The 13,874-nt window shown below is 39.3% G+C and overlaps 1 protein-coding gene across 1 annotated transcript in view; it reads left to right on the forward strand.

The window, feature by feature from the left end:
* Positions 1-4,656: 4,656 nt before the first annotated feature.
* LOC106542900 (cystine/glutamate transporter) overlaps positions 4,657-13,874 on the forward strand; it is a 34,667-nt gene continuing 25,449 nt past the window's right edge. Inside the window, exon 1 of the mRNA XM_087723013.1 lies at positions 4,657-4,789. The gene's annotated coding sequence lies outside the window, so the exon portion shown is untranslated. The remainder of the gene's footprint in view (positions 4,790-13,874) is intronic.

Consider the following 13,874-nt stretch of genomic DNA (forward strand, 5'->3'; position numbering starts at 1 on the left):
TTCCCTCCCCCACCCAAGCCGAAAACCACACTTGGACGTTAACTGATAAGCCAGGATTCACATTTTAAAAAGTAGCGAATGCAATGAGTGGAACAAGAAAAAAAATATTAAAATTAAATATAACCACTATGATGACTCTCTTATTACATATATAATACTTTCTGCTTTCCTTCCATTAAAAACTACAATTTGGTAACAGCTTTTGGAAGCTTCTGTAGATCTCATCCAAGGCTATTATTAGAGACCTATGACTGTGTTACCTTGCCTTACCAAATGCTCCCTTAATGGGGATATGCAAAACCTTCCATTCTGGGAACAAACAACTTAAAAAACAACTTCCAAATGTGATTCTTACCAATTTAATCATTAAAGGTAAAGGTAAAGATTCCCCTCACACATATGTGCTAGATGTTCCCAACTCTAGGGGGCGGTGCTCAACTCAGTTTCAAAGCCGAAGAGCCAGCGCTGTCCAAAGACATTTCCGTGGTCATGTGGCCGGCATGACTAAATGCTGGAGGCGCATGGAACACTGTTATCTTCCCACCAAAGGTGGTTCCGATTTTTCTACTTGCATTTTTTACATGCTTTCAAATTGCTAAGTTGGCAGAAGCTGAGACAAGTAACAGGTGCTCACCCCGTCACATGGCACTAGGGATCTAAACCGCTGAATTGCCAACTTTCTGATCGACAAGCTCAGCATGTTAGCCACTGAGCCACCCTGTCCCTAATCATTACAATATTATTAATGCTGCTCTCTGCCAGGATATGCCACAATAATGAAATGCAAGCCACCAGGTGATTTTTTTTTAGGGGACGAATGAATTTCAAGACTACTTAGTGTGTGAGTGTGCTGGGGGTTTCATGGAAGGCAGCATGTGGCTGCTTCCTTCTAATTAGGAGCTAGGAGGTCTCTGCCTAAGGGACATCTCATATTCTTGAGGGTTTTCTCACTTATGTTGCTAAGTGAGACATTTGTTTAGTGAGTTTTGCCCCATTTTACAACTTTGCTTGCCACATTTGTTAAGTGAATCATTGCAGTTGTCAAATTAGTTACATGGTTGTTTAAGTGAATCTGTTGACTTTATTTGTCAGAAGATCAGAAAATGGGATGATGCGACCTTGGAACAGAGGTGGGTTCCTACCGGTTTGGACAGGTTCGGCTGAGTAGGTAGTAATTGCCGCCCATGCAGCCGAACTAGTTCTATTGTCGGCAGCGCCATCTTGATTTTCGGTTTTGCGCATGCACAGAACAATCTCCATTGCAGAAATGTAATCCCCCCCCTTTTCTAACATTCTGCGCATGTGCAGACCTTTTTAGGTATAAATGCGTATGCACACGGAGCAAAAGTTTTTGAGCGCCAAACCGGCAGTAATGCCAGGAGCAACCCCCCTCCCCCATGCCCTGGAACACTGCAACCATCATAAATACAAATCAGTAGCCATGTGTCTGAATTTTGATCATGTGATTATGGAGCAGCTCAGTGGTGGGTTTCAAATTTTTTTAGAACCTCTTCTGTGGGTGTGGCTTGCTTTGTGCGAGTGGCTTTCTGGCTATGTGACTGGATGGGAGTGGCTTGCCAGCCATGTGACTCGGTGGGCATGGCCAACTTGTAAAAAGTGGTGAAACTCACTTAACAATGCTCTTGCTTAGCAACCAAAATGTTGGCTCAGAAACTCTGGCATTTGAAGTCTTAAAGCTGTCAAGTTGCAAGACCCTTGCAGCCCTAACCCTTTAGGAAAAAAACCCCAGGGGTGTTCAAACTTGACAGCTTTAAGACTTTAAGGTTTAGATAGGATTCTTAGAGGCGGGCAGGGCGTTGGTGAGCCAGCCAATCAGTGAGCGGCGGACGGGGCAAGCGTGGTGGGGACAGGCGGGGGGAGGGAGCTGGAACCGGTTCTAAACGGTACAGTAGATTTGGTGAACCTCTTCTATAGAAGAGGTTAGAACTGGCAGGAACCCACCCCTGGAGCAGCTGCAATGATGATAAGCGTGAAAAATGGTCACAAGCCACTTTTTTCAGTGCCGTTGTAACTTAGAACTTTGAAGTGAACTGTTACAAGACGAGGACTACCTGTAGTTTGAGCATGGTGATTAACCATGGTGATTATTGAAGTCTGTCAGGGCAAATAGATGTCTGAGGCTGAAATGAACTCTGACCTACTGTGTCCACTCTAGACAGTGTCTATTCTGGACATTCACCTTTAGAAGCTGGCAAGCTATCTGGGAACAATAGGAGATTCACATCCGAACTTTAACTGGCTAATTGATGTCTGTTCTTGTTGTCGAGGTGCCTTCTCAAAATGTTGGATTTCAACTCCCATGAACCCTAGTCCATATATTTTTCCCAAGTTGGTGATTAATGAGCACAGTCTGTTCTTAAGTCTTATCTCCATTTTGTGTTAATCTAGAACAGGGTTCAGCAATCTGTGGCTCTGGAGCCGCATGTGGTTCTTTCATCCCTCTGCTGCAACTCCCTGTTGCTCAAAATATGCGTCACAACCGCCAATGTGTGACACCCCCCCCCAATACATGATTTATTGAGCTTTTCAATCTCCCCGGTTAAATCCAAGAAAAGAAAAGTTTCAGAAGAAAACAGAATGTTTAATTCAACTACATATGAGAGTTTCGTGGCTGCTCAGGAAATAGTCAGGCATGGGAAGGGTTTTGTGACTCCCTGTGTCTTCTTTCTGTGGGAAACGGGTCCAAATGACTCTTTGAGGGTTTAAGTTTGCCGGCCCCTGATCTAGACAATTATTAAGAGTTTGCCCCCCCTTTCTTTCATAGAAGCAACATCTTTCTATGTTCTCACATCTTCAAGTTGCCAAAGTTGAGAAACATTCATCTATCCCAGGGGTGTCAAACTCATGGCCTGTGGGCCAGATCTGGCCTGCGGGATGCTTAGATCTGGCCTGCGGGGCTGCCCTGGAAACAGCGAAGGACTGGCCAGTGAAAATGGAGCTCAGGAGGGCCCCACACAGGGACCTTTTTTGCTGACAGAGGGCTGCAGGAGGCCATCAGAGATGGAAATGGAGCCCAGGGTGTGTGCGCGAAGGCCCCAAGTTCAATTTTCACTAGCAGAATGCTAGCAAAACAAACTACTAGCAAAAGTAGATTCCCCCAGCCCCTCCCAGGCTACCACAGGGGCCCCCAACATGAGTGACATTGAGCTGGCTATGCCCACCATGGCCATGCCCACCCAGCCTCCTGAGGTCAAACACAACCCTGTTGCGGCCCTTAATGAAATTGAGTTTGACACCCCTGATCAATCCTATGTCTTTGGTGTTAATCTGGCCATGTTTTTGCGAACTATTATTATGACTCTTTGTCCTACTTCCATCACCTAACAAACCATTACTGATCAATTTTCATTGATCTACAGAAAGTTATTCATGGATATTTATAAAATGTTCTGAAAGCATAACATGAATATGTTTGAAAAGATAGATTTATAATGAAAAGGGGGGGGAATAAAAGGTAACGAATAACAGTCTCCCCTTACTGTTCTTGCTAAGAGTTTCTCAAAGGCACCGTTGGGCACTGTGGTGCGGAAAATTAATTCTTAATAACAGCCTATACTAATGAATTGAATCAAGAATCCGCAAGATTCTCTGAGAAGTCTATAGCTCGTATGCCTTGTATGAAGGAGATCCCAGCCTGGGATTTCCAGATATAGCAGAAAAATCATACCTGATAAGTGGCAATGAGTCAATCTAAAACAATACCCAGATAGAGTGACTTATGATATAATAGAGAGTAAGACTTATTTCTGTGTTCCTGACAGCAGAGTTTTGTTTCTAAAAGTGTTGATCCCATTAGCTTTGGGAGGATCATATGTCAAGCACAAGGAAAACAAGTCTGGTTTGACGCCTGTTCCTCAAATGTGTTAAAGTTTAGATGGAGATAGACATTATATTTACTCACAGGCATCAAACCCTCTTTGGTCAGTGTTTCTATTTATTTAGTTTTGATCTAGTTTAGCTACTAACTGTTGCCACTTTGTCTGGCGGGGAAAGTCTTACTTTCTTTTCTGAGAGGTTTTCCTTTTAAATTTTAAAAAGTAATAACAGGGAACAATTTGTTTTGCTTTTCAAAAGTAGTGCAAATGAATAATATACAGCTTTATGTACATAAGTAGATATCCTATTTGGATATCTTTCATGAATGATGAAAGAATAGAATAATAATGAATAAATAAATAATAAGAAAGCCCAACAGTATTCTGGTGCACTAAACAGGGGTAAGCAAATATTATTCCAGTCTAAATTATGTAATCATAAGGAGAAATATACTCATTTGTTTTAGATTTTCTGGCATATAGGGAATAAACAACTCTCTGTCTCTCTCTGTCTCTCTCACTGTGTCTGTCCCTCTCCCTCTCCCTGTCTCTGTCCCTCTCTCCCCCTCCCACTCTGCCCCTTATATCTATCTATCTATCTATCTATCTATCTATCTATCTATCTATCTATCTATCTATCTATCATCTATCTATCTATCTATCTATCTATCTATCTATCTATCATCTATCTATCTACATATACTTATAGTTGAACTTTAATTGATTAATAATTAAGAAAAGAGGATGAGGATGATAGCAGCTTCAGAGTTAAAAAGAAAATATGTTTGCTCAACTGCAACTTGTCCTTTTGGCTTATTTTTTTTTTAATAAATAGATAACAGCTGAGCTAAAAGCTCAACAGCAGAGAAAGTTTCCAGTAGAGCTCTGTTCTTGGTCCTGGAGGAGAATTAAGGTGCTCTCCCAAGTTAGTGGCTGGACATCTGCAAAGACAAGTGAGTAACTTGGATATGCTGAAAGAAATAACTTTTAGGCATAAAGACGTCAGATTCTGTCTCCAGAAGTGTTGGATTACAATTCCCAGGATGTTCAGCTGGTCATGTTGGCTGGGGTTTATAATTATCAGATGATAGATTGTGAAAGCTAGAGAAAAGTCTTGAATAGATAGCATAGAGCAGAAATTGTCAGAAGGTTAGAGAAAAGCCGGAGGATAGAACTGCCATCCCTTTTTTTTGTTTTAAATGTTCCTTTAATTGTCACTTGATAATGCATGTCCTGGTGCTGTGAAAAACTGTGATGAAATTCTGCAGATGAAGCTGATATAATGGCTCAGAAAAAAAAGCTACTTTGATGGGCAGTAGGCAGGCATCCTTAGCTAGAAAATCACAGTCCATATGAAAATATGGGTTTTTTTGGGGTGGGGGGTTGAAACTCCCTGGATACTCCTATTTCACAAACATCTTTGCAATTGGAATTGTGTTTGAATGTCATCTGCAAAGCCAATACTGTAATATGGGAGGCGGCAAGGAGATATTTCAAAAACAAATAAACCTTTTCATTTTTTTCCCTTTATGACTGTGTAGATTTTTGTTTTATTTGCCTGAGGAACGTAAGAGCTCTTCCCACTTTTACGAAGCTCTCTTGCAAGGAAACCAAAAAGGGCTAGCAAATATCGGCTGTAAAAAACAGGATAACCACTAAGGCACCAAAGAATTTGATGAAATTCTTTTTGGCGGTGCTCAAACTGTATATTTGATTTTGAGGGTGGGGTTTTGGGGAATTGGTGCTTAATTGGTAGGTCACATTTTATTGTCTAACTTTTTATTGTGAGCTTCTAAACAGTCTGGATTGGTGTTTTTTTTTTTCTTTGATAAAAATACCCATTAAGAAATCCTTCATCGCAATATCTGAGACTTGCTCTTGGCTTCTCCAAGCAAACTGAGCAGAGTAGCAAGGCAGCTACATTCCTTCCATTCTATTTTTAGCATTTGGTAATGTGCCTTTGAGTATGAAAGCTCTGTTGCAATCCTCTTGTTGTTTGCTATCGATAGACAACATTCTCTTCAATAAGAGTCTTACCTACTTTGAAAGCCATGTAAGCCCATGAAGAGGTTGGCGTTTTGGTTTCTAAACAGAGCCCCAGGCATTCCTAAGACTTAGGAAAGCTGGCGGGAGCACTACTGGTGTCTTGCTCGTATGGGAAATACAAGTGCTAATTACTGGAGCTGAAACAGTTAACGGAATAAAAAATTGCTGGGAAGCTGTTGTTTGCTACAATATTGGACCCCTACAGAATGCTGGCCTTTATTTTTGTTTTCTTCAACACAGCTAAAAAAACAGTGGCAGGGTGAGATGCAAACCTCTCCTTGTCCTTGCGTGGATAAAGGCTGGCTTATTTTTCATTTGTTACCAACAAACTAGAGGGTCATGAGTTTCGTATGGGAAAAGGGGAGATCTCTTTGGAAATATCTACAACACATCCTGCTGTTCACAGAAGGAAATGGCCAAGAGGGGTCAGCAGGCTGCCTTTTTTTTTTTCCTATTGACTTCCTTAAAATAATAGGATTGGTTGGCTGGGTGTTGAAATCAACAAAACAAGCAACATTTGGGGCTTCTAAAGTTTTTTGAATCATCAAAGTTTTCTTCTGAAAGAGAGACATCAGCTTATTATTATTTAAGTTTTAATAATTTTCATGTCTATCTTTCTGTTTTGCAGAAAGTGGGTTCTTATGCAGGATATTGGGAGAGATATTGTAAGTTCTTTCGGTTCTTTTCTTTTCCTCAATCCAGGGGCCTTGGGAAAGATAAAGAGTAAGCTTATTTTTGCCACTGAATGGGGTGAATTATACCCACAAAGGTTGGTAGGTCCAAGAAATAAAAGTAGATGGGGACAGAGAAAAGGTTATGATTAATTTTAATTGAATTAAAATTAGGACAACTAATTACATGAGCTATTATAGATTTACTATTAATGTAAGGTAAATGTAAAGGTTCCCCTTGCACATATGTGCTAGTTGTTCCTGATTTGAGAGGGCAGTGCACATCTCAATTTCAAAGCCGAAGAGCCAGCGCTGTCTGAAGACGTCTCTGTGGTCATGTGGCCAGCATGACTAAATGCTGAAGGCTCACGGAATGCTGTTACCTTCCCATCAAAGTGGTCCCTATTTTTCTACTTGCATTTTTACAGGCTTTCGAACTGCTAGGTTGGTTGAAGCTGGGACAAGTAATGGGAGCTCACTCCGTTACGCAGCACTATGGATTCAAACCACCAAACTGCCGACAAGCTGATCGGCAAGCTCAGCATCTTAGCCACTGAGCCACCACGGCCCTACTACTAATGGATAGTAAGTTAGAGAAAATGATTCAATATTCATAAATGCATTATATATAGTAATGCATTTATGAATGTTGAATCGTTTTCTCTTGGCATCAAAAATCCAAATTATGCAGGAGCTATGGAAATTACATTCAGGTCTTTGGGAAATTGCATCTGCTCCTGGAAACCTATTTTCTCTATAAGATGATAATCCCTCATATGTTTATCACTAGGATAGAGAAGTGTGCCATTATAGAATGATGGCTCTCTTGATTAAAATTCTGCCAGCCAAGATGAGGATTGGACTATTGGCTTCTACGTGCAACTGGATTTGTTTGACCGTTTTATAAAAAGACTCCCTATAGGATTTAATGTAATAGCACCAACAAACCTTCCCCAGTGCAGTCCATTTCAGATAGTAGTTTCTAGAATTCTGAACCAGTGTAGCCTTGAATTCACCATGTATGTAGGACAATGTTTGAGAAGGTTGGCTTTGGGGATTGCACTGGGCTAATTATTTGCTTTTAAGTACTTATCTACTGTTAATGATAGCTTGGCCGTTTTCCATCAGTGGAAAAAAGTGATATGCAGAATTTAAAAAGATATAATGATTTCCATAACATATGATTCTTTATAATGACAGATATATTTTTTAGAAAACATCAGTATGAATTTAGTAGAAACAGAAGCCTTTTTTAGTCTGCCAACTGAGATCAAAACGTGCTTACTTTTGATAGTAACTTTTATCCTAACTTTTTTTGGTGATTCTTTATATTGAACTTTGACAGTAATGTTCAGTTAGAATAGACTTCAACTAGAGGATTTTCCTTTGATGACTCTTTAAAAAGAAAACTACCTTTTAAAGCTGAACATACAGTCATTCTAATAATTAAAATCCAAACTGATAATTATGTTAAGCTTCTGATAAATTCCCACAGGATTCCAACTGGTTCCAAAGTTGAATGGGCACCTAAAAAGTGTGTGGTTTTGTTTTGTTTTGTTTTTTTGGCTAAGGGACTTGTGTCTGGCTCCTAGTTTACTGGTTCTTATTATTCAACAGTTCTGTGATCCTACTTATCTACACTGCTTAATGTTTTCACATTCCTTGCTTATTTTTCTAAAGAAGTTAAGATTCTTTTAACTCTTTGCTAAATTAGGGGAGCCTGAAGTTTGAAGTTTTTTTTCCCCATTCTTGCTGTTAGAGATTACTTAAATGAGAGAATTCATTTTCAGCATTGTTCAGTGGATTAAGTAGCACTCCATTGGTCCATTTCTATATGGGTCCTTTATTTGCTGGGTAAGTGCCTTTTCTTATGTATGAGCTGTTATTAACAGTTGATGAATGTATGCTAAGAATAGTGTAGGTAACCTAAGAAATTATGGGAATGGTGTGAAATTTAAATGAAAAATGAATGGTTGTCATCTAACGTGGTAAAGGCTTTTGTAAGATTGACTCTTACATTGGACGCAAAGTATGAGGCTGTACTGTATGAGGACAATCCAGACATCAATACCTGTGTCTCTATAACTGTTAGGGGAGGACCTCAAACACCATTCTTAACAACCTTTGTCTCCTTCAAGTCTCCTAAACTGAGGCTATGCTGACTGATGCTTTCAATTGTTTTGACTGTTTGGGTTTTCAAAATTAGAAATTCACCTCACATTTAAAGAAACATGGAGTGGTAGCATTAGGTCACAGACTATACAGTATCTTTAGGTTGTTTTGTAAATGTGAAATAATCCTTTTAAAATGTTCAGATCTTCTAGAATTTTCCTATAGTTTTTAATAAGAGAATGTTTGGGGGGAAAGGAGAGCATTACAATAAGTTTCACTTACTGTAAAGAAGAAAGATAAACAAGTAAAATGTCATACACCTCTTGTTTTAACCTGGAATAAAAAAAGTTAACCCAAAGAGCAAGTAAGTGATAAATACTATTTGTTAGAAAGAAAGTTAAGTATATAAGAGAATAATTCCATCTGGTCCTCTATTTTCTTGTGAGACATATACATGTAGGCAATTTAAGATAGCGAGATTCTGAGTCCTTTTACTTTTCGGTATATGGGAGAAGAAGATTTCTCTTATGAAATCTTGGGCATTCTGCACTTGATTGTTTTAAAAATCACTTATCAATGTGAGAATCAGCTGTCACCCAGAGGAAGAAAATGAAAACAGATGTTACACTTTTTATTTCAATGAATAGGCTTCTAATTTATCTCTGTGTTTTGTTGATATTCATAAGCTTCAATACTCCAGCATGGGCCCATTGATTCATATATCGCCAGTCACAGATCTCTGGTAATTTCTCTAAGAGGCACTAAAGTTGTATAGTTCTGAGGCACAGGAGGAGACTTAAGATGGAGAGAGATCTATTGCTGTTATCAACTATGTTTGTGGCAATGTGTTACTTCTCTTTTGAAGTGACTCCGTTGTGAAATTTCTAAATCCAGATCTAGTTCAGATCATATCAGAATGATGAAAGTTGTCTCACAACATGAGCTTGCTCATTTGGGTGTGTGTGTGTGTGTGTGTGCATGACATCAGAACACACATTTTAAAATGGTAGAACTTGCATTGTGTAGGTGCTGCTTTCAACCTCCTGCCTCTTTACTCCTTTCTGTTGCATGCCATTGTATTAGTGGATCTCCGGATGCTATTTCTCTCCCCTACCACAAAATGTCACCAGCTAGCAGGAAAGAATAAACGTGAGATGGGGATAAAGTTTGAGAATAAGTGAGCTCTGACAGATGGGCAGATTAATCAATTTAGTCATCAATCAACACTCACTCCAGGTTTTCCACATATGGATCAAAAAGTAGTCCACAAACAGCTGACAGGTGTTATGGGGGATCTCAGACCAAAGTGAGGGGATCGTTTCCTCTGCACTGCTCTTTTAATTGGGTCATTTCCTTTTCCTGCCTCCATTCCCAGACTGGGAAAGGAAGTAGATTTCATCTGTGGGATTTGAGAGTTAATAGCTTTGAAGAAGCCCAGTTCCTTACTTTTACCTGTTGAGTATGTATAAATAACCTGGCTAACAACTAATAGCTGCAGGAAGGTGGGTTGCAGAGGTGGGTTCCTACCTATTTGGTCTGGTTTGGCTGAATAGGTAGTAACCCCGGCGAACACGTGACCGTACCGGTTCTATGATTGGCGGCGCCACCTTGATTTTCTATTCTGCACATGCGTAGAACAATCTTCATTAAAAATGTAATTTTTATTCATTTTTTAATGTTGTGCACATGCGCATATTGGTTGAAATGAAAATGTGCACGTGCACTGAGTGTGCATGTGAGCGTACAATTTTTTTAGTAACGAACCAGTAGTAATGGCGGCCAACCCCACCCCCCCCAGTGGGTTGCACCTTAAGAGCCTCGGTGGTGCAGTGGTTAGAGTGCAGTACTGCAGGCCACTTCTGCTGACTATCGGCTGTTTGCCATCAGTTCAAATCTCACTAGGCTCAAGGTTGAATCAGCCTTTCTCCTTCCGAGGTGGGTAAAATGAGGACCCAGGTTGTTGGGGGCAATATGCTGGCTCTGTAAAACTGCTTAGAGAGAGTGGTAAAGCACTGTAAAGCGGTATATAAGTCTAAGTGCTATTGCTATTGCATGGCACAGGAACCCTAGCTATATTAGCAACCTCTTCTCCATGTCTGTAATCTATTTAAAGATGTCTAAAAAAGAATAGGCATGGGCAAATGTGTGTTCTTCTACTGACCTAGATAGCACCTGGAACCAATTATCCGTTAGTAGCGGGATAAGTCCTCTTTCTAATGCATAACTCTAAGTTGAGGATTGGCTTGAAGACCTGGACTTTGTAGCAACAGCTGGTTTGAAAGATTTAGACTGTTCCACTACACAAATTAGGTTGGCCAGGGACACAAGGCCCAGAGTGATTGCAAGTAGGATCCTATTCCTTAGGATCCCATGCCTGTAAGTCACCTGGTTTACAGGAATGGAGAAGAGCAGGGAGAGCTGAGGGTGGAGTTAAATGTGTCATAAGTTTAGAGTCTTTGCGTTGCCATAAGCAGTCCAGCTTCCTTGAATTCCATTGATAATTATCAATTGAGATTTGAAATGTAATTGACTAAATTCTTGTGTATAGGCTTGAGCAATAAATATTTCTGAATTGCAATTTAATTTATAGTCCTGATCCTTGACAGTTCGAAGACTGATAATATCTTTGCTAAATAAGAGGAAACCATTTGCATTCAGATTAAGGCTTAAATTTAAATTTAAGGTTTCCTCAGATGGGATCAAATGAATACTTGATGCTATGCAAGTGGAAAACCCTGGTGTTTGCACTGGAGCATTTGGCTCTGTTCAAATTATTGTTTTCAAATCTATTCATTTCACATAACATAGTTAAAGCTACAGTATCTATCTATGAACAAATATTTTGGGTCAGATTTTGTCAGTGGATCTACTGCTATTTGCATTTATACTATTCACATACAGAACAGTATTAAGCGTAGCAACAAGGATTAACATACTTGAATTTTAATCCATTTTATTTAAAAAAATCAGCTTTAAAAGCCAAAGTGATTTGCTTTATTGAGATATTTCACTTTACAAAAACTAAGCAGTAATATCTGTCCCTAAAATAGTAAAGAAGAAACAGACTTAGGTTTCATGTTTTTCAATGTCTGGTACATAGGCCAATGTAGCTTTAAATGAGCAGAACTATCCTCTTCTTTTCTGCAAAACAGAATGTGCTTGAGACAGACATTGGGGAGATTTCTTGCCTTTTGTGATTGGGAATGTGGGTGGAAGAGATCTATTATTCCATTACAAGCCACCCATCCGTACCAGGCTTCACGTTCATTATTAACATTGAACTATACCCTCTACAAAGTTGGAAGTATCAATAGTGCACCCTGATTTAGTGCTACTCTGTTGCCTGTCTGTCTGTCTGTCTGTCTGTCTGTCTGTTTATCTATCTATCTATCTATCTATCTATCTATCTATCTATCTATCTATCTATCTATCTATCTATATCCATCCATCCATCCATCCATCCATCCATCCATCCAATCTCTCTTCTCTTTCTCTCTCTAATTATATCTATCTATCTATCTATCTATCTATCTATCTATCTATCTATCTATCTATCTATCTATCATCTCTCTGTAATTACGATATATCTATCTATCTATCTATCTATCTATCTATCATCTATCTATCTATCTATCTATCTATCTATCTATCTATCTATCTATCTATCTATCTATCCATCCATCCATCCATCCATCCATCCATCCATCCATCCATCCATCCATCCATCCATCCATCCATCCATCCATCCATCCATCCATCCATCCATCTATCTATCTATCTATCTATCTATCTATCTATCTATCTATCAATCATCTCTCTCTAATTACGGTCGATCTATCTATCTATCTATCTATCTATCTATCTATCTATCTATCTATCTATCTATCTATCTATCTATCTATCTATCTATCTATCTATCAATAATCTCTCTCTAATTATGGTCGGTCTATCTATCTATCTATCTATCTATCTATCTATCTATCTATCTATCTATCTATCTATCTATCTATCTATCTATCTATCTATCTATCCATCCATCCATCCATCATCTCTCTGTAATTACGATCTATCTATCTATCTATCTATCTATCTATCTATCTATCTATCTATCTATCTATCTATCTATCTATCTATCTATCTATCTATCTATCATCTATTCTTTCTCTCTCTAATTATATCTATCTGTCTGTCTGTCTTTCTATCTATCTATCTATCTGTCTGTCTGTCTGTCTGTCTGTCTGTCATCTGTCATCTGTCATCTGTCATCTGTCATCTGTCATCTATCATCTATCATCTATCTGATTTTTTCCTAATGATTCATATGCCAATAAATAAACTGTAATGTTTCATAGGACAATCATTCTTGGTATTACTGTACAAATAAACACATACAGTCTTTGGACTTTTGTTCTTTTCTCATGGTGATGAAAAAAATAATGCTGTAATAAACTCATAAGCAGTTGCGGTCACGTAATATTCTACTTAGCAACTGTGTCAGTTAGTGATCGAGTTGCCAGTGCCAACTGTTGTCACTAAATGAGGATTGCATGTAAACTCCATAGATCAGATTGAAGTTTTCAAAATAATTAAAACTGTGAATTCTCAATCAGATATCGGTGGATGTGCATAGGGGAAAACAAAGAAGTGAAAAAAATGTGGCTGGAGTTAAGGTCATATATCTCTATTAGATGGAAACCTGCAAATAATGATGGAACATCTTCTTTGTGAGGTTCCTTAATAGCTGGGAAACAAAAAACCAACTAGCTCTGTGACTGCAAACCTATGGCATGCATGACGGAAGTGGCATACAGAGCCACCTCTCCAGGCACACCAGTCATCACCCGTTGCTCTTCCAGGTTCCGGTGCGCATGTGTGCGCCCACCAACTGGTCTTTGCATCTGTGGGAGCGTCAGAAACCGGAACAGCAGCTCCCTGGTGCCAGCCGGCCTTCGTGGCACATGCACACCAGAAACTGGAAGACCAGGTGACCAGTGTGCGCATGTGTCCTGGGGAGCTGCTCTTCCAATTTCTGGCGCACCTGTGCATGCACATGCTCCTGTTTTGGCACTCAGTGCTGAAAAGGTTCACCAACACTGAACCAGCTTGTCATTAAACAGGTAATCCTTGACTTACAACAGTTCATTTAGTGACAATTCAAAGTTATAATGGCACTGAAAAAAGTGACTTATGACCGTTTTTCACAATTACG

Source organism: Thamnophis sirtalis, unplaced genomic scaffold, assembly GCF_051295495.1.
Source record: "Thamnophis sirtalis isolate CommonGarterSnake01/CBP01778 unplaced genomic scaffold, rThaSir2_p1.2 scaffold_9, whole genome shotgun sequence".
Taxonomy (NCBI): domain Eukaryota; kingdom Metazoa; phylum Chordata; class Lepidosauria; order Squamata; family Natricidae; genus Thamnophis; species Thamnophis sirtalis.